The sequence below is a fragment of the Ursus arctos genome, unplaced genomic scaffold (assembly GCF_023065955.2).
Source record: "Ursus arctos isolate Adak ecotype North America unplaced genomic scaffold, UrsArc2.0 scaffold_11, whole genome shotgun sequence".
Taxonomy (NCBI): domain Eukaryota; kingdom Metazoa; phylum Chordata; class Mammalia; order Carnivora; family Ursidae; genus Ursus; species Ursus arctos.
This window is the reverse complement of record NW_026622775.1, coordinates 56,779,419-56,799,291: the sequence shown is the minus strand read 5'-3', so window position 1 is coordinate 56,799,291 and position 19,873 is coordinate 56,779,419. Positions and strand designations below refer to the sequence as shown.

General features: G+C 35.1%; 1 pseudogene; it reads right to left on the bottom strand.

The window, feature by feature from the left end:
- The window catches only part of LOC125281005 (furin-like), a 102,291-nt pseudogene that overhangs the window by 44,047 nt on the left and 38,371 nt on the right, over positions 1 to 19,873 (bottom strand).

Here is a 19,873-nt window from a genome sequence, read left to right as displayed (position 1 = left end):
ATGTCTTCATTGGAAAAGTGTCTGTTCGTATCTTCTGCCCATTTATGATTTGTTTATTTGCATTTGACAAAATACAGCATCCTTTCCTGATTAAAACCCTTCAGAGTGTAGGGATAGAGGGTACTTTCCTCAATCTCATAAAAACCATCTATGAAAAGCCTACAGCAAATATCATTCTCAATGGGGAAAAGCTGGAAGCCTTTCCCTTAAGATCAGGAACACGACAAGGATGCCCACTCTCGCCACTATTATTCAACATAGTACTAGAAGTCCTTGCAACAGCAATCAGACAACAAAAACGGATAAAAGATATCCAAATCGGCAAAGAAGAAGTCAGACTGTCTCTCTTTGCAGATGACATGATACTCTATATGGAAAACCCAAAAGAATCCACGCCCAAATTATTAGAAGTTATAGAGCAATTCAGTAATGTGGCGGGATACAAAATCAATGCTCAGAAATCAGTTGCATTTCTATACATGAACAATGAGACTGAAGAAAGAGAAATTAGGGAATCCATCCCATTTACAATAGCACCAAAAATCATACATTACCTTGGAATTAACTTAACCAGAGACATAAAGGACCTATATTCTAGAAACTACAAATCACTCTTGAAAGACATTGAAGAAGACACAAAAAGATGGAAAAATATTCCATGCTCATGGATCAGAAGAATTCACATAGTTAAAATGTCCATGCTACCCAGAGCAATCTACACTTTCAATGCTATACTGATCAAAATACCAATGACATTTTCCAAAGAACTGGAACAAATAGTCCTTAAATTTGTATGGAACCAGAAAAGGCCCCTAATCACCAAGGAATTGTTAAATATTTCTTAATAATGACAAAACTGACAACGAAGTGAGTTTCTACTTATAATAAACAGTCCATAAAGTACTACACATTCACCCTATGGAATGCTATACATCTAATAAAGCCAGAGAAGATCCTTACAAGAGAAAAACTAGAAAATTCACAAATATGTGGAGATTAACATGCTACCGGAAAACCAATGGAACAAGGAAGAAATTTAAAAATTGGCAGAAATAAAAATGAAAAAACATATTAAAACATATGGGATGCAGAAAAGCAGTTTTAAGAGGCAAGTTCATAGCGATAAATACCTACATTAAGGAATAAAAAAGAACTCAAACAAGCTACCTTTATACCTCAAAGAACGAGAAAAACACAAATGAATCCCAAAGTTAGTAGAAGAAAAAGAATAACAAAAGTCAAAGTGGAAATAAATGAAATAAACACTAAAAAGATAATAGGAAAGATAAACAAAACTAAGAGCTATTTTTTGAAGTAATAGACAAACCTTTAGCTAGACTCATCAAAAAAGAGAGATGAATGAGATGTTAACTGATACCACAAAAATGAGAAAAGATCATAGGAGACTACTATGAACAATTACATGCCAAATAATTAGACAACTAAGAAGAAATGAACAAATATCTAGAACAATTTACCAAATTAAATCGTGAAGAAAATAGAAAATCTGAGCAGAACAACCAAAAGGAAGGAGATTGAATCAATAGTCAGAGACCACCCCACAAACAAAAGTCCAAGACCAGATGACTTTACTGGTAATTCTACCAAACATTTAGATAAGAACACTGATCCTTTTCCCATTCTTCCAAAAATTAGAAGAGGATGGATCTCTTCCAAACTCATTTTACAAGACTAGCATTACCTTTTTACCAATACCAAAGAAGGCCACTGTAAGAAAAAGAAAAAAAAAAAACAACAAAACAAAACTACAGGCCATATCCCTGATGAACATAGATCCAAAAATGCCTAACAAAAAGTTAGCAATCCAGATTCAACAATACATTGAAAAGATCATATACCACAATCAAGTGGGTTTTTTTTCCAAAGATGCAAGAATGATTCAACATCCACAAATCAAAGTGGTGTACCACATTAACAAAATAAATAATAAAAATCATGATTGTCTGAATAGATACAGGAAAATCACCTGACATTGAATACATATGCTCAATTAATTTATGACAAAGTAGCCAAGAATATACAGTGGATAAAGGATGAACTTTTCAATATACACTGTTGGGAAAAATGGAGAGTCAAATGCAAAGAATGAAGCTAGTCCCCTACCTTATACCATGCATAAAAATTAACTCAAAATGGATTAAAGATTTGAAATGTAAGACCTGAAACAATAAAACTTCTAGAATAAAGCATGGGCAGTTAGCTCTATTTGATACTAAAATTTAAGACAAAAAAAGCAAAAATAAACATGTAGAAATGCATCAAACTAAAAAGCTTTGCATGGCAAAGGAAACCACCAACAAAGTGAAAAGGCAACCTACAGAATGGGGAAAAATTATTTGCCAACTATATATATTATATGTATGTACATATAATATTATATATATGTACATATATTATATAGATGTATACTTTTGTATATGTATATATGTATAATATATATATTTTTGTATATGTATATATATGTATATATATGTATATATATATGTATATATATGTATATATATGTATATATGTATAATATATAATAATATTATATATATGTATAATTATATATATATATAATTTTGGAGATAACTCATACAGCTTCATAACAACAAAAAACTCTGATTTAAAAATGGCAGAGGATATGCATAGACATTTTTCCAAAGAAGATATACAAGTGACCAACAGGTACACGAAGAGATATTCATCACTAATCATCAGAGAAATGTAAATCAAAACCTCAATATCACCTCAAACCTGTTAGCATGACTATCACCAAGTAAGTAAGAAATATGAAGAGTTGAAGAGGATGTGGAGAAAGGGAAACTTTTGTGCACTCTTGGTAGAAATGTACATTAGTGTGGTCACTATAGAAAAAGGTATAATTTTCCTCAAAAATTAAAAATAGAGTCACCATAGGATTCATTAATTCTACTTCTAGGCATGTATATGAAGGAAAAGAAATCACTATCTCAAAAAGATGCTATGCACCCCCATATTTATTGCAGCATTATTTATAGTAGCCAAAACATGGAAACAACTTAAGTGTTTATGATAGATGGATGCATAAAGAATTATTCAGTGATTAAAAAAAATAAGGAAATCCTTTCATTTGTGACAACATGATGGGCCCCGGACATTATGCTACGTAAATAAGTCAGAGGCAAATACTAGATAATCTCACTTATATGTGGGTTCTAAAATAAAACCAAACTCATAGATGGAGAAAACAGACTGATGGTTGGTAGAAGTGAGAGTGTGGGTGGGGGAGGGAGGGTTGACAAAATGAGTGAAGACCAAAACTTACAAACTGCTATTTATAAGGTAAATAATTTGGGAGATACAATGTACAGCATGGTGACTACAGGTTAGTAACACTATATTGTATATTTGAAAATTGCTAAAAGAATAGATCTTAAAAGTTCTCGTCATAAGAAAAAAATTATAACTATGTGTGGTGATGGACATGAACTAAATTTATTGTGTAATCATTTCACAATATATAAATATATCAAATTGTTATGTTGGACATCTAAAACTAATATAATCTTATATGTCAATTACATTTCAATAAGAAAATTTTTTTAAAAAGCATTTATGAAATAATATATCAACTGGGATGTTTATTAAGACATTGTAAATGGCAAAAATGGAAACAGTGAATTTCTTTTTTTTTTTTTTTAAGATTTTATTTATTTATTCGACAGAGATAGAGACAGCTAGCAAGAGAGGGAACACAAGCAGGGGGAGTGGGAGAGGAAGAAGCAGGCTCATAGCAGAGGAGCCTGATGCGGGGCTTGATCCCATAACGCCAGGATCACGCCCTGTGCCGAAGGCAGACGCTTAACCACTGTGCCACCCAGGCGCCCCAACAGAGTGAATTTCTATTTATAATTTGATGGCTCATAAAGTATAGCATACTCACATTACAGAATATTTGCATCTATTAAAACTAGAGAAGATTCAGAGAAATCTCTATAAAATATTCAATAAATTTAAGCATAGAAAAGGTGGGTGTGTGATCTAAAATTTTTATTTTAAAAATAAAATACTGAAAGTGTGGGTACTATGTGCATCATCTTATGATCATGAAGTATGGGTAGAAACATGGAGGGATATATGTGAGCTTGTTAATAGGAGTTGTGGAAGGAAGGAAAAAATAAAAGGAAAATATAATGAAGACAGAGACTTCCATAAAACGTATCTGTAATTATGGTATCTAGTTTCCAAAAATATCCTCCTAATAAACCACGACTCACAATATTTACAAATGTGTGTAGTCCCCTCCCCTTAAAACTGGACTAGACTTTGTGACTTGCTTGACCAATGGCATCTCACAGAGAGTAACATTCTAAGACTTCCAAGGCCACGGCATGAAAGAACTTATAGTTACTGGCTAGGCGCGTCTTGGGCACTAATTCTTGGGATGCTACTTCTCAATACACAGGCCATCAAGTGAGAAGTGCAGGCGGCAGGGGAAGGTTGTGTGTGAACATTCTGGTCAGCGGCCCTGGCTGAGCTCCCGACATCAATCGCCACCATATGAGTGAGCCGTCCTGGACATTCAGCCTAGGTGAGACTGCAGATGACTCCAGCACCCCCAACCGTCTGACTCACCACATGAGAGTCCTCAAGTCAGAACTGATCAGCTGAGCCTCATCAACAACTTAAATGTGAGAAATAGATTTTTTTTTTTTTTTGGTTTAAACTAATAATTTTGGGGTATGTCTTTATACGGCTAAGAACGAGTGATTGTATTCACATATTAATGTAAAATTTAGTATGAAATCCATTTAAATATTTATTAGGATGTCATTTTCAAAAGTGGGGAGGAGACTTGGTTTTGATCTAGTTTAAAAGAAAAAGAAGAATTAGAAAGTAAAACTAAAAGTAAGAGAATTTGGTGAATGTGACTTATTGAGGATAGATTGGTTTTGGAGTTAGGCAGACCCGCTTGAGGGAAATTTTGCTCTGTTTCCTCCTGATTGTTGAGGTTCCTTGAAATCCAGTTCTTCCATCAGTAAGTGAGGAAAATACTACCATTTGGCATGTAATTCGATAGCAAAGTCAGGGCAATTTATTGTTGAACTCTCCACAAAATTCCTTCATTTCCTCTGCAACATCATAATCACACATGAGATGTAGAATATTGAAACTAAGATAGATAGGCGTAATACGCATTACCATCTTGTCCGTGGGATTCTTAACAAGTCTATCTACTTGGGTATTTCTATGCCAAACCCACACCCCTTGATTATAGTAGGTTTATAGCAGGGATTTTGTGTGTGTGTGTGTGTGTGTGTGTGTTGTTGTTGTTGTTGTTGTTGTTGTTGTTGTTTGGTTCAGTATGGCAAAATAAACCTTACTGTTTTCTTTAAAGATTAGTTATAATATTCACATATTTATTCATCTATAAGATATTATTTCCCATTTTCCACCCATCCCAACAGATCAATAATATAAATACAAAAAAACCCAGGTTTTATTTGCACTGGATTGCATTTAGAGATAATTTTGTAAAAAATTAACATTTTTATGATATAAAAACATGTCAACCAAGAAAGGTTAATCCTAATTAGAGATAGTAGGATTAAATTATATAAGTAGTAAATGAGCATGAATCTTAAATGGATGAGTATATTTCTATTAGGAAGGGCATTCTAGAAAAAAAAAAAGCAAGTTGTGAAGACATTATAAGTCATGTATATATGGGCAGATTAACATTTGGGCAAAAAGGTACATAAGAATTTGAAAGTGAATGAGAGTAGACACTCATTTTCCAAAATAAATATGCATCATCTTTCTCCATAGATTAATAACAGATTGTTCTCATTTGGGGGAAAAGTTGAGGATAAAAAAATTTAGTACATTGTTATTTTAAGTCATCTTACTATCTTATGTAAAGAGTTTAACATTATAAAAATTGCCAATTTTTATTTTGCTTCATTTTGTTTCTTTCCCATCCAACGAAACACATTTAATGACTTGTTCAAGGTCCGTGAATATGCCTTCAACATTGATTTGTATTTTATAATTTGTTATTTTATGGATGAATTATTTTTTCAAAATATTTTATATAATAAAGTATACTAAGATAATTTGTATGGAAAACTGCATAAAATAAAACAATTGCTGTTATTAATTTCAAATCAAAAAACACAAAAAAGGGTAGGAATTGTAACTGTGCTTTTTTACGTCTTAAGAGTATTGAGAAGTTCCAAAATGTGATTGTAAGAGAAGAAAAAATTAATTTGACAAAATGCAAATAAATATATCCTTATTTTTCAAATCAGTTTATTAGCAAGAAATTTTCGTGTTTTTCAATGTCCATTTAACTGTTTTTTAACTGGAGCATCTTCGAGAGCCTGGCAAACACTTGTTTTCACTTACTGTCTTTTTATATCAATCCTATGAAACACTGACCTGATTAAAATTAGACTGCATATGTTTAATTACATCATATAAGTAGAAAGGCTTATTGTCAACATTCAGTGATCTCAGGGGTGCCTGGGTGGTTCAGTTGGTTTAGCGTCTGCTTATGCTTTCTCTCTTTCTCTCTCTCTGTGTCAAATAAATAAAAACTTTTTTAAAAGTACATTAAAAAAAAAAACATTCGATGATCTCACCAATTTTTATAAAGCAATAACTAACTCCTACAAATTCAGTAAAGTGTTCTTACTTTGGCCATTTTTCTGTTTCCACTGTGATAAATCTCGAATTCCCAGAAGCACCAGAACATAACAGACTAATAAGAACAAAGGCTTTTCATAAAGTTATCTTAGTAGTTGAGAGTCCAGGTGGAATCAATGAGAAAAATTAATCCTAACTCAATTTTAAAAACAGGGAAAATGTTTCCATTAAGACGACTGTGTTTATATGTGTAGTCACCTATAACCATCTTTATTTCTCCCTAACTTTTCAGAGTGGATTTGAATATGAACTGTAGGGGAAACTGTGCGATGAGGACAGAATTTAGAAACTTGATCTCACCCACCTGCGAAATACAGTATTTTCTTTGCCAGCCCATTTCCCGAATATTTGTGACAGACAAGAGGTAGAGAGAAACAAATAAAAAATGACCCAGATTTCTTCCAGAAGACTGTAGAGAGAACAGAAGCAACAGAAAGAGAAGAGGAAGAAAGAACAGAGCCCAAAAGGATGGGATTTTAGAGAGTGATGGGGGGAAGGAAAGAGTTTGAGGGAGCATCTGCCATTCACACAAAGGTTAGTGATAATGACTGAGACAGACACAACAATTTTTTAAAAATTCTTGAATATACATCAAGAATGTATGGTCTGATCTTTGAAAATATATCAAGACATCAACAACCTTTTGAATGAATATGAGTTACCATAGTTTGTTGGACTATATTGTATTGAATGTGTCTTTGTACACTGTTGGATCGCATGGGCCCCAACTGTGCAAAACTATTTCGTGTGTGTGTGTGTGTGTGTGTGCATGTGCTTAGTTGCAATTGTGAATTAGCAATAACAGCATTTGTAGTTATTATAAAGGGTGAGAGAGGGAAAAAAAGAAAAAGAGAAGTAGAACTACCTTGGGATAGGAAAGAATAAGATATCAAACATGAAACACCTTTCAAATGTGAAATACATTTACATGCCAAACTCGGCAAGGTATTTAGAAATACAGCTTTTATCATCTATTGGCATATAATGCCTTGAACTCCACTCCTAATTCTGCTGCCTGTCTCTACTTTGCTCACAGACCAAGATCTGTGCCACTTTAAACCAAAGAAAACACTGAAATAAAAAACAATACCTATAATACCATAGATATGAGACTGATAAAGACTCCTTTGTAATCTTTGGATAGTAGAATAAATATTAATGGGAAGAATATGGAGATGAAAACACACATGACCTGTAATTTCCTCTTTTTTTTTTTTTTCATTTTTGTCTAGGAATTGCAAGAACAATTGTTTTACAGTTTTTAGTAATCTGCTCCTTTTTTTTCTAACTACAGTTTCCAGGAAAGGGAAAAATAAATATAACTGATGTTTCTCTTCAGTGAAGTTTTAAAAATACCAGTCAAGGTGTTCTTTTTAAATATGTATTTATTTCATTTAGGGGGAGTGGTGCAGAGGGAGAGAGAGAATCTCAAGCAGACTCCCCACTGAGCATGGAGCCCTACTTGGGACTCAATTTCACAACCCTGAGACCTGAGCTGAAACCAAGAGTCGGATGCTCAACTGATTGAGCCTCCCCGGCACCCCTCAAGGTATTCTTTAGTACTGGAAAAAGAACTCCCAGAGGTGTATGGACTTTACATTTTCAATGACCCGTTCTTTTTCCTCTTACAGAGGGGCTAGGTGTGCAATCACCATGTTAAGGTGGACATTGGCTCAAATTCCAGCACTACTCTGTATTAGCATGATATCAGGCAGTTGTTTAATGTCTTTGAGCCTGTGCTGTAGGAAAAATCTAGCTTAGGTGGCAAAATGTGCCATCTAGGAAGATAGGGCTGATACAGAGTCCCAGATGAATGAACTAAAATAAGGAAGACCTGGGTTGAATCCTGACTCCAGGGCTAATAGCAACATGATCTTGTGCTTTCAGAGCCTCACTTTCATACCTATAAAATATTAATTAAAATGCACATCTTGAGGATTGCTGTAAATAATCAAAGAACACATATATTTGCTGTGTAATAAAGAATCACTCTGGTCTTTGTCTCTAGTTCCTGGGAGATGACCTCTATTTCCTAGGAATTTTCCAAGTGACAGTTATTATTATTCATGCTGGGCCCCTCAACAGGAATGAATTTATGCTAATGAGGCAACTCAGGACAGGAGCTTGTCACCCCAGAAAAACCAACCATGTGATTATAGGGTCGGGACTTTGAGCAGACCTCACCAAAACTAGGGAGGTGAGGGAAGCTGGAGATTTGGTTCAATCCGCCTACATAATAAAATCCCAATAAAAACTTGACGCTGCAGCTCAGTGGCCATTCCTGGCTGTAAACACATTGACGTGCCAGCAGGCTGCTAGCAGGCATCACATCCGGATTCCACAGGGAGAGGACAGAGAAGCTCTGAATTTGGGATCCTCACATACCTTTCCCTATGTGTCTCTTCATTTGACTTGTCCAGATTTGTATCTTTTATAATAAAACTCTAAGTATAGTGCTTTCCTGAGTTCTGTGAGTCATTTTAATACATCATTAAACCTGACAGGGTTCTGGAAACTGCTGAATTTGCATAGTTGTTCAGAAGGGCGGGTACCCCTGAACTCATGGCTACATCTGGAGTGGCAACAGTCTTCTTGGGGACTGGGACCTTAAATCCGTGGAGCCTGGGATGACTCTGGGTTGGTAGTGATAACTCCCGGATAACTCAGAGTCACACTGCAGTCTTGCAGTATTTAACATGCCAAATGCACTACGTAACTCATAGATAATTATTGATGGTAACTATTAATATTAACGTTCTTATGAACCCAGCAAAGAGAATCAAATACAAAAGTAGGTAACTTCTAGGAGAGTTCTAATACCGTAATGGGTGATACTTTCAAATTTTGTATTCTTTATATTTGCTTTTGAATTGAATACAAGTTAATGATCATTTACAAAGACCAAAATTCATATTATTTTTTTTTCAGTGTGAGAAGATCTTTTGCTACAAAATTTTAACCACCTCTAAAAACTCAGGATAACCTGACTCAAGTTCCAAGCTCAGCATAGTTATTTATGTGTTTCCAAAAGGAGCTTACTGACAAAAATTCATGGGACTATTATTTTCATTTCCACATTAAAGAAATAATAATATAATTCTAACAGGCAGTGCAGCTGTTCAAGTTACACCATTAAGTGTGGTCACATACAAAAGGCTGCAGAATAAAGCAGCTAGGGGCGCCTGGGTGGCACAGCGGTTAAGCGTCTGCCTTCGGCTCAGGGCATGATCCCGGCGTTATGGGATCGAGCCCCACATCAAGCTTCCCTCCTATGAGCCTGCTTCTTCCTCTCCCAGTCCCCCTGTTTGTGTTCCCTCTCTCGCTGGCTGTCTCTCTCTCTGTCAAATAAATAAATAAAATCTTAAAAAAAAAAAAAAAGAATAAAGCAGCTAAGGGGCTTCAGCACACAACACAAAGCCACTCTGCTGTGTCTTCTATAGAAATGATAAAGAGAATGTCCCAGAGCAAAACTAAATCAAATCTCCCTTTCTACATAGATTCCTTCTTCCATCACACATGGAACACGATTTCTATAAAATTACTACTTTCAGTGCTCAGTAAAATAAATAAATAAATAAATAAATAAATAAATAAATAAATAAATAAATGCACCTATACTTCCAAAACACACTATTCTATTCTGAAAACATATTAATTTTTCTTATTCTGAAAACATATTAAAAAATATTAATTAAGCAACAATGATTTCACCTCAGACCACTTCTTTGGAATAAATAATCTTTAAGAGTGAAAATGTTGAGGGCCATTAACCCACTCTTTCATTAATAACCAGGAAGTGACTCAAAGCTCAGCCATTATTGATATCCCACATCGATTTTCAAGAGTCATTTAGATTAGGAAGTGACATGGCATTGAGATAATTCTAAGCATACACATTGTGTCAGAAACTTGCTATCAAAACACATATTTGCCAGAATCAGAATTTTTATGCAATTATGACAAATTCAAAATCATAGATATTTTTTCAGTCTTGGTTTATATATACAAAGATTTTTAAAAACTGTCTGGGTTTATTACTTTAGGTAAAAATGTTTTACCTACTAGAAAACCTTTGTTCTTCATTAGGTATTTCTTAGTTGGCTTTACCTGAGGATGAGAGGCCGAAACTAAAAGAGCCTTGGAAACAGAGAATATTAGCTGGAACAAGAATAATCCTATGATCTTCACCAACTTGATAAATCACTCACTGTTCTTTGCTGTTACAGTGAGGCCAGTCATGATTGTCTTTCACAATACACAAAGATTGTGACTATGCTTGAATACTGTGTAAGACATTAACAGAAATTTGGAAATATTCAGAGTTCTTGATGAATGAGTAAATGAATCTTAAGGATTATATAATAACCACATAAACTGACAGAACATACTTAATATTGTTTACAAAAGAGTGAATGAAATATAGCAAAGAACTACCCATTTGTATTAGGTGTAGTAAACTGAGAATAAGAAAAATAACTTACATATTATATTTCCTATTTATCATTGAGTAACTTGACTTAAAAACCTTAATTTCTACCCTTCATCACAATAGACTTCAAATCTAAATGATCTTTCTGGATACGTCACCAGCAGAATTACCAAGATGGCAAATTGTTTTATTACCTATCTACTTCTAGGATGCTATCCCACAAAATACTACCCAATAATTCATATATAAAAATAACTTTAAAAGGGGCACCTGGGTGGACCAGTTGGTTAAGCGTCCAACTCTTAATCTTTGCTCAGGTCTTGACCTCAGGGTCATAAATTCAAGCCCCGTATTAGCAAAAAACTTAAACTGTAAATTTTCAGAATGGCAACTTTGGAGGCTCTTGCAAACAATTCTTTGCTTTCGGATATCTCAAAAGGCTTAGGAAAAAGGGCAAGATTTAGTTGCCACTCTAGCTGTCATGGTCACTCTTCCACATTGTACTGCGCTTGAGCAGTTCTGAGCCATTTTTAACCCTGTTCCTTCCTCATGTTCTTGGACATTACTTATTGTTCTTGTGGATGCTGAAAGAGCACCTTTCTCTTCCTCCAGTGGGGGACCATCTACCTGCTCATATGTAACCCCCTTCTTCCAGAAGTGACTTGAACACAGGTGTTCTGTGAGGGGCCTCTCTGTGTACTTCAATCACATGTTCTGTAATGAGACTTTACAAGTGGTACATAATTATTCAGTCACCTGAATGAGCTCTGAGTTTAGCAAGGTCAAATACTACTTTCCTCATCTCTATATTCTTGACAGGTAGAACAGAGTCTGTCAACAGGGCTCAAAAATATTTGTTTTTAAAGATTTTATTTATTTATTTATTCGACAGAGATAGAGACAGCCAGTGAGAGAGGGAACACAAGCAGGGGGAGTGGGAGAGGAAGAAGCAGGCTCCTGGTGGAGGAGCCTGATGTGGGGCTCGATCCCAGAACGCCGGGATCACGCCCTGAGCCGAAGGCAGACGCGCTTAACCACTGTGCCACCCAGGCGCCCCTCAAAAATATTTGTTGACAGCTTTTGGCTTTAAGGCACAGTATACCAAAGTGAAGTCAGTTCTTAACCTCAAGACACTTAGCGGATTTATAAAATTTAGAAACTAAATTTCTAAAAAGAAATTAAACATATCCTTTGTCCTATAGTTTAAGTAGCTTGTGTCCTTTTTCAGGACACAAATATGTCCCAGACAGAACCTTATTTTAAAATAGCAAAGAGATCCCATACACGAATAGCACAGTTTAATAGTAAAGGGTCCTAAAAGAACTTGCGATACTAATAATATCAGATTAATAGTATTCTATTTTGTTTCTTTAACATTAGACAAAATTGAATCGTTGAAAGATATTAAAATATTTTAAAAGGGTTTATACATTTTTAGATAGCAATTCATAATATGCCAAAAAGTGTGTCAAATTCTCCCAACAAAGTCACCTAATTTCACCCCAGAAAATATCTAGCAGGTAAATTCAGATATATATTGTAAAAATAGTACAAGACATGAATAACAACAAAAATTGTTAATTTTTAATGGTTTGTTCACATCTACCCCATAATGTATATTACTAATATCAATGAGACTAAGTAATGTTACATAATTTGCTCAAGGTCATAAAATTCTTAAACATGAGAATACAATCATGGCTTCTGGTTCTAACTACGCTGTCTGGCTTCACCTTTGTGTGCCTGGGCTCTATTCAGTCTACTAATAACTGAGTTATATTGAACATTCCATTTAACTTGCATGGGCCTCAGTGTCCTAATGAATAAAATTGTACTCATTTCCCTCTAAGGTAACTTCCATCTCAAACTGTCAAAGAAAATGTCATTTTAGAAGGTGGCTTCATTTTTTTTTTAAAGATTTATTTATGAGAGAGAAAGAGAGAGCACAAGCAGGAGGGGCAGAAGGAGAGGGAAAGAGAATCCCAAGCAAACTCCCTGATAAGCCCGGAACCCATGGAAGACTCAATCCCACAACTGGAGATCAAGACCTGAGCAGAGACCCAGAGTTGGCACTTAACTGACTGCACCACCCAGACACCCTGAAGTGACCTCTTCTAATGGAAGATTTTTTTCAGACATGCTTTATATTTTACTATTTCCCAAATTAGTTGGAAGTTAACATTTTTTTTGGAAGTTAACATTTTTAAGCATGTAATTAATCACCTTCAAAATGACTTGAGAAATATAAAAAGTATGTCCAAAAGAATCTACCAAGGTGAAGAAGCCTCCTTCTGAAATGTTATTATCTGATGCCCCTGTTAAAATGAGCAACATGAATATCTCATAGAATTGAATTCTAATCCTATTTCTTTAATAAGGACTTTTCAATTAGTAAGTATCTTCACTAGTGACTGGAATTAATCCATTCATTCAACAAATATTTCTTCGCTTACAAAATACAAGATACTATTCTAGGTGGTGGGACTACATCAGTGAATAAATTAGGAAAAAACAAAACAAAACGAAAAACAAAAACAGAAACAAAAAACCTTGGTCCCTCCATGGGATTTAAATCTAGTGGGAGAAGCAGGAAATTAAAAAATAGAAATACATAAAACACATAGCATGTTAGATCATGGTAAGGGCATAATAAGAATAAAGTAGAGAAGGGGTAGAGAGCATCGGGAGGAATTAAATATCCTGTTTTCCTTTTCTTCATCTATTAGCTAAAGCCACAAAGGTAAAAGGTGAGTGTTGATAAAACAAAATCACTGAAGAGGTAGAAATATGCAAATGTATATGGGGGATAGGGAGATATATATATTTACATATATATTATATACTATATATATATATTCTCGCCATATTTTAAGCATCCCCACATATGTACACATACATATATACCTATCCTATATATAAACACAGAAGCAGCACACATGACAAAAACAACTATAGATAAGTAATACCACCTCAACACGTGCACCTACATACAACTGAATAAGTGCAGAATGAATAATTAATAATAAAAGTCTAAAATACAATTTTATTTTGTGACTCAGAATCTATCTCAAGTGAGAGAGAACACCATGATTTCATACGTATATGTAACTAAGAACAAAACCAGTAGCCAAACGCGGCATATTCAGTTGTAGCTTCTTAAATGACCTTGGAAAAGTTACTGCAAGTTTTTAATTTTACAAGAAATATTTTTTAAAAAATCTAGTTTGACAATTTGCCATCATGCATCTATAGAATAAGAATAGCTCTTCTCTCTCCCACCCATAGCGTGTGCACACACACACACACACACACACACACACACAACACACACGCAGTTAGTCTAGAGCAAAAACGTCTAGGCAGTCAGGCGATCTTGTATAAGAATACTGTCTTTTTAAATCATCAGCTGAGAAAACTATGAAACGAAGACTATGTGAATTATTTTCTAATATTGAAAGTAGTTTCAACGTTGCCGTATGTCATATAAATGTCATACTTCTGCCTCTGATCAAAAGTTTCCCCTGCATTTATCGTTAAGTCTTTCTCTATTACAACATACATAATTTAGAATTAGATTTGGCTGCTAAAAAGAAGAAACCAAAAAAAAAAAAAAAAACCAACAAAAACAAACAAAAAAAAAACCAGTGGCTTGCTTATTCCCTCACATAAAACAAAGAACAGAGACTGACTGACAGACCGGAGCAGGCACAGTAGCTACAAACTCACCCAGGACGTAGGCTTGTTCGGTATCTCCTCCATTCTCTTTGCCCATGACTGCCATTCTTCCACTGAAGCACATTTTTACAACGGCTACCGGAGCTCCAGAAATCACATCCACACTTCAGGCAATAAGAAAGGGGAAGGGAGGAGATCATAAAGTCCTCTCACTTTGAAGAGTATACCTAGAATTCTGAAGCAACATCTCAGATTGATTAAATCTGCTTAGCTCTTATTAATCAAAAGTCACAGGACCACACCTATGGTTGAGATGGGAATATTGCCATTGTGAATAAAACTGGGATTCTTTGATGAAGAAGCGGAGAGTAGATTTTGGGCAAATAACTGTTACCCTTGAACTTAACTTTTAAAATGTTTTGGCCTTAAACCATATTAAAGAAAATACCACCGTAAAGCCATGGAAAAATTATGAAATTGATCCTTGTAGCTGCTCAGTCACCTTTTTTATACATGAAAGTCTGAGCAAAGACTTAAAGCCTACTGAGTTACCATAATTACTGGTGTGGGGAGACACACACACGCACAAACAGAATCACCATTGTGCAAAATCAGCGTAAGGGAGATGTGAAGGCAGAGAAGATCTTAGGTTTCAACCTTCTTACATTTATCTGAGTTTTGGTTACCTTTATACGTTGTATGACATTTTTTTTTCTGTCCTTGGACTATTTATCAGTTTATTCTCAAGAGGCAAACTGTCTTTTCACCAGTATTTCTTGGACTGACAAGTTGTTCAAAGTCTGCCTTTCTCTGCGTTAGCTGCGTCGATCAATAATTCCCTCAACCCTTCCTATCATGGATGCTGGATCATCATTCTGGGCAGTGGAAACATACCACATCTCTCTAGTATCTTTGGCTACCCAATTATGGCAAAGCACACTCTACTATATTAATAGGACTGGTTCATAATATTCTCCGGGTGGTACTGAATGCTTCACTGAAGTGGGAACACATGACATTCCAATGCATTTTATGTAACACAAGTGTAGCCATCCCAGGTCCTCTGATGTATCCCAGTAACATGGAGTCACTCACTACCTTTTCACACTTTCAGGCATCCTCAGCCTTTGAAAATATATTAATCAATGAGATCAGGGGAAAAAGGAAATGCCAGTTTTTTTTTTATTTGACATATTTTCAGGAGTACATGACTGCACATGGCAAAACTGCCTTAAGTGTGAAAAGGTTCTTCTCAAGTCACCTAGAAAAATGAAATATTTTACACAGTTATCAGGATAATTGATATACTCAATGTACTTTTTAAAAGAGAAAATTTATCTAGGTAATTCAAGGGAAAATGGTGATTTTACCTAATTTTCAGAAGTAAGAGTAGCTGCAAGACTTAGAATGTAGTTCTTACATGTAAGTGGTAATTCTGGGCACCAATCCCAAGCCTAATGTAAAACTATCTGACTTTATGGTCTCTCCACTCACTTGCCACTAATAAGTAAATTGGCTCTTGGGTTTGGCTATAATAGAGAATGTCATAGAGATCCCAGAATGGTGGCAATTTCCAGACTAATAACTAAAATGAGAATAAGAACAGGACCCTTTTGGATAATTCAAAAAATATGCTTTAGCATATAAGACTTCAAAGCTAGCCTAACATCTGAGGAAATTAAAGAAGTACATCTTTCCTAGCAATAAAAGAATTTTACTTCCATTTAATTCCTTTTCCAGATGATCAATTTTCTACTACAATGAAAGATATAAGTTCCAGGATTGTGAACAAGTTTAAAAATACCCTCATTCCTGAATTCTTTTATCCTTTTGTGCCTAAACTGAAATTTTGCTGAGCCAAGAACCAGAGATTACCTTTCTGATTAACTTTTGTAAAGAAGAGACAGATTCTTTTTACATCTGTTTCTTCCTGGAATCATTTTAAAGACAACAACCAAATCTTCATTTAACTCTTTGATATGGCCATTCAGTGGTTACATAGAGGATTCTGGCATGTCTCAGAATACCTATAGTAGATATATACACTACCTTTATATGTGTTCACATATATTCATGGTTTCCACAAAATTTAGTGATCTGCACACATATCCTCTTTGTTGCTGTGGGATCGTGCCTAAGGACTTGTCTATGAGCTGAATGAATAAGCTGGAGGTGGAGGGAAGGAGTAGGAGGGAGGAAGCTTAGAGGGTCTAGTGCTTTAAACTGAGAAGAGGAATGGTCTAACCTTGATGAAGGTCATAAGCAACCTTAACAAGAACAGGTTAGGTGAAATGGTATGGAAAGAGACTGATTGCAGTGATTTAAAGAAAGAAATGGACCAACATGAATAAATTATATTAGCATCCAGTGACATGAAAAAATATCATTAAACACAATGTTAAAGGAAAAAAAGCAGACATAAAAGCACATTTATTATATGTATTATTGCATTTATATAATTCACAAGCAGGTCAAACTAAATCTTAGTCTTTAGCAATGTCCACCAGAGCAGCAAAAATATAAGGAAAATAAAAGGAGTGATTACCATACCATTAGAATAGTGATTATGTTTACAAAAGAGGAATGGGGTTTAGATTATGAATGGCTATTCAGGTTTAGAGACATATTTTCACAGTAGTGAAAATGTTCTACTTCTTGACCTAGGTAGAAATTTCATTTATGGTTTCTTTTCTGTTAAACAAAGTTGTACACTATATTTTTTGTTTATTTCTGCATGTCTGTTATTTGCAAAATAAAGCATTTTGAAAGGGAAGATTAGATGGCACAGAATTCTACTTTTATCTAAGGCAAAGTTACTGAGACTGGACTCAACTGCTCTAAACAATTACAACACTGGTGGGGCGCCTGGGTGGCACAGCGGTTAAGCGTCTGCCTTCGGCTCAGGGCGTGATCCTGGCGTTATGGGATCGAGCCCCACATCAGGCTCCTCTGCTATGAGCCTGCTTCTTCCTCTCCCACTCCCCCTGCTTGTGTTCCCTCTCTCACTGGCTGTCTCTATCTCTGTCGAATAAATAAATAAAATCTTAAAAAAAAAAAAAGAGGATTTGAATGTATTAAAAAAAAACAATTACAACACTGGAGAAGATATGAGACAACTGGACAAATAAATATCAGGCACTGTATAGAGAGTTGCAAAGTACTGTGATCCTTACGAGAAGAGAAACATATGAGGTGAACCCTACATTGTCCCAATTTCCTTTACTGGAGTTCCAAAACAGCATGGCAGTCTTGCTGAAATTGAGAAGGCAAAATGAGATAAAAGAAATGGAGAGCAGAACCAACAAAAACAGAGCCAAGTCTGTCAGGTTCAAAAAAGTCTACAAGTAATTCAACTGCCGTCCAGAACAAAAATCAACAACCTATAAATAAAAGGAAGATAATCCAGATTCCCTAAAACATATCATTCACGGTATCTAACATAGAGTTACAGCTACTTGGCATACAAGAAAAAAATCCAGAAAATTCCACCCATACTCAAGGAAAAAATATCATACATTTAGAACATACTCTGAGATGTCTTAGATGCTGAAATTAGTAATCAAGGACTTTAAAAGAGCTAGTATAAATAAATCCAAATATCAGAGGAAATAAGGACATAAAGAGTAAATAGATGAAGAATCTCCACAGAGCCACAGAAAACCTACAAAAGAACCAAATAAAAATTTAAGAAAAGTGAAATTTTATTAAATGAATAATGATACTCTGAAGAATATAGAAAAAGGTGTAAGTGAACTAGGCCAGCAATAGGAATTACCCAATCTCAAAAACAGTTCTATTTATCTCTTGAAATTAAGGGTTGTGGGTGCAGAATTAGGCCAGGAAGCATTATGGAATATTCTTCAACCCCTTACAGCCTCCTTGGTACAGAAAACTATGAAGGTAGTTTGATTGAACCAAGTTTGTATTTTAACCAAAAGAATATAAAGAAATGAGGGAGTTGCAAGGGAGTTAAAGAGAGAAGCAAATAGGGATTAAAAAATTTGATTCAATAAGAAATTAAATTTCAGGCTAATTAAACATACTAGTGAGAAAGTGAAAAAGATCAAGGAGTATTAAAAAAATTGCTAGGATTCCATTGTATATTCAGCCATCAGAAAGGATGAATACCCACAATTTGGATCCTCATGGATGGAACTGGAGGGGATTATGCTAAGTGAAATAAGTCAAGTAGAGAAAGACAATTATCATATATTTCACTTATATGTGGAACATAAGGAATAGCATGGAGAACATTAGGAGAAAGAAGGGAAAAATAAAGGGGGGGATCAGAGGAGGAGACAAACCATGAGAGACTATGGTCTCTGGGGAAAAAACTGAGGGTTTCAGAGGGGAGGGGGGTGTGGGGATGGGGTAAGCGGGTGATGGGTATTAAGGAGGGCATATATTGCAATGAGCACTGGGTGTTATATGCAGACAATGAATCATGGAACACTACATCAAAAACTAATGAAGTACTGTATGGTGACTAACATTACATAATTAAAAAAATTGCTAGGATTGATAAACCATATATCCAGGAGGTGTCAAAGACTGAACTGGGTAACTAGAAGCAATAAACTGGAACGACAGAAAGTAAGGTCAGAAAGTGGTAGGTATAAAGCTTAGATTATCGAGGGATTTCACTTACAGATAATGAAGATGTGTAGGAGGCAGCGCTATCCAGTAACTTTCTGTAATAATGGAAATGTTCTGAGCTGTCAAGTATGGTAGCCAACTAGCCACGTGTACCTATTAAACATTAAAATGCAGAGTGCAATTAAGGGACTAACTTCCTAATTTAAAAAAAACTTTATTACTCATGTGATTAATGACTATTAGGCAGTGGAGTCTAGGGGTAGGACTACGGAAGTGAACAGAAGAGATAGGAAACAAGGTTTTTCAGGAAACTAAACATTGCATTGGAAGGACCATCTATGCAGTTATTGAAATCATCAACTTTAATATGTGTGGCGAAAGGAAAGAGAGGGACAATGAGCCCGGCGTAGCCATGTCAAAGAATGAAGGAAAGTCATCTGGACAACTGCAATAAGCAAGGTAATCAATGGTTACTCTAGT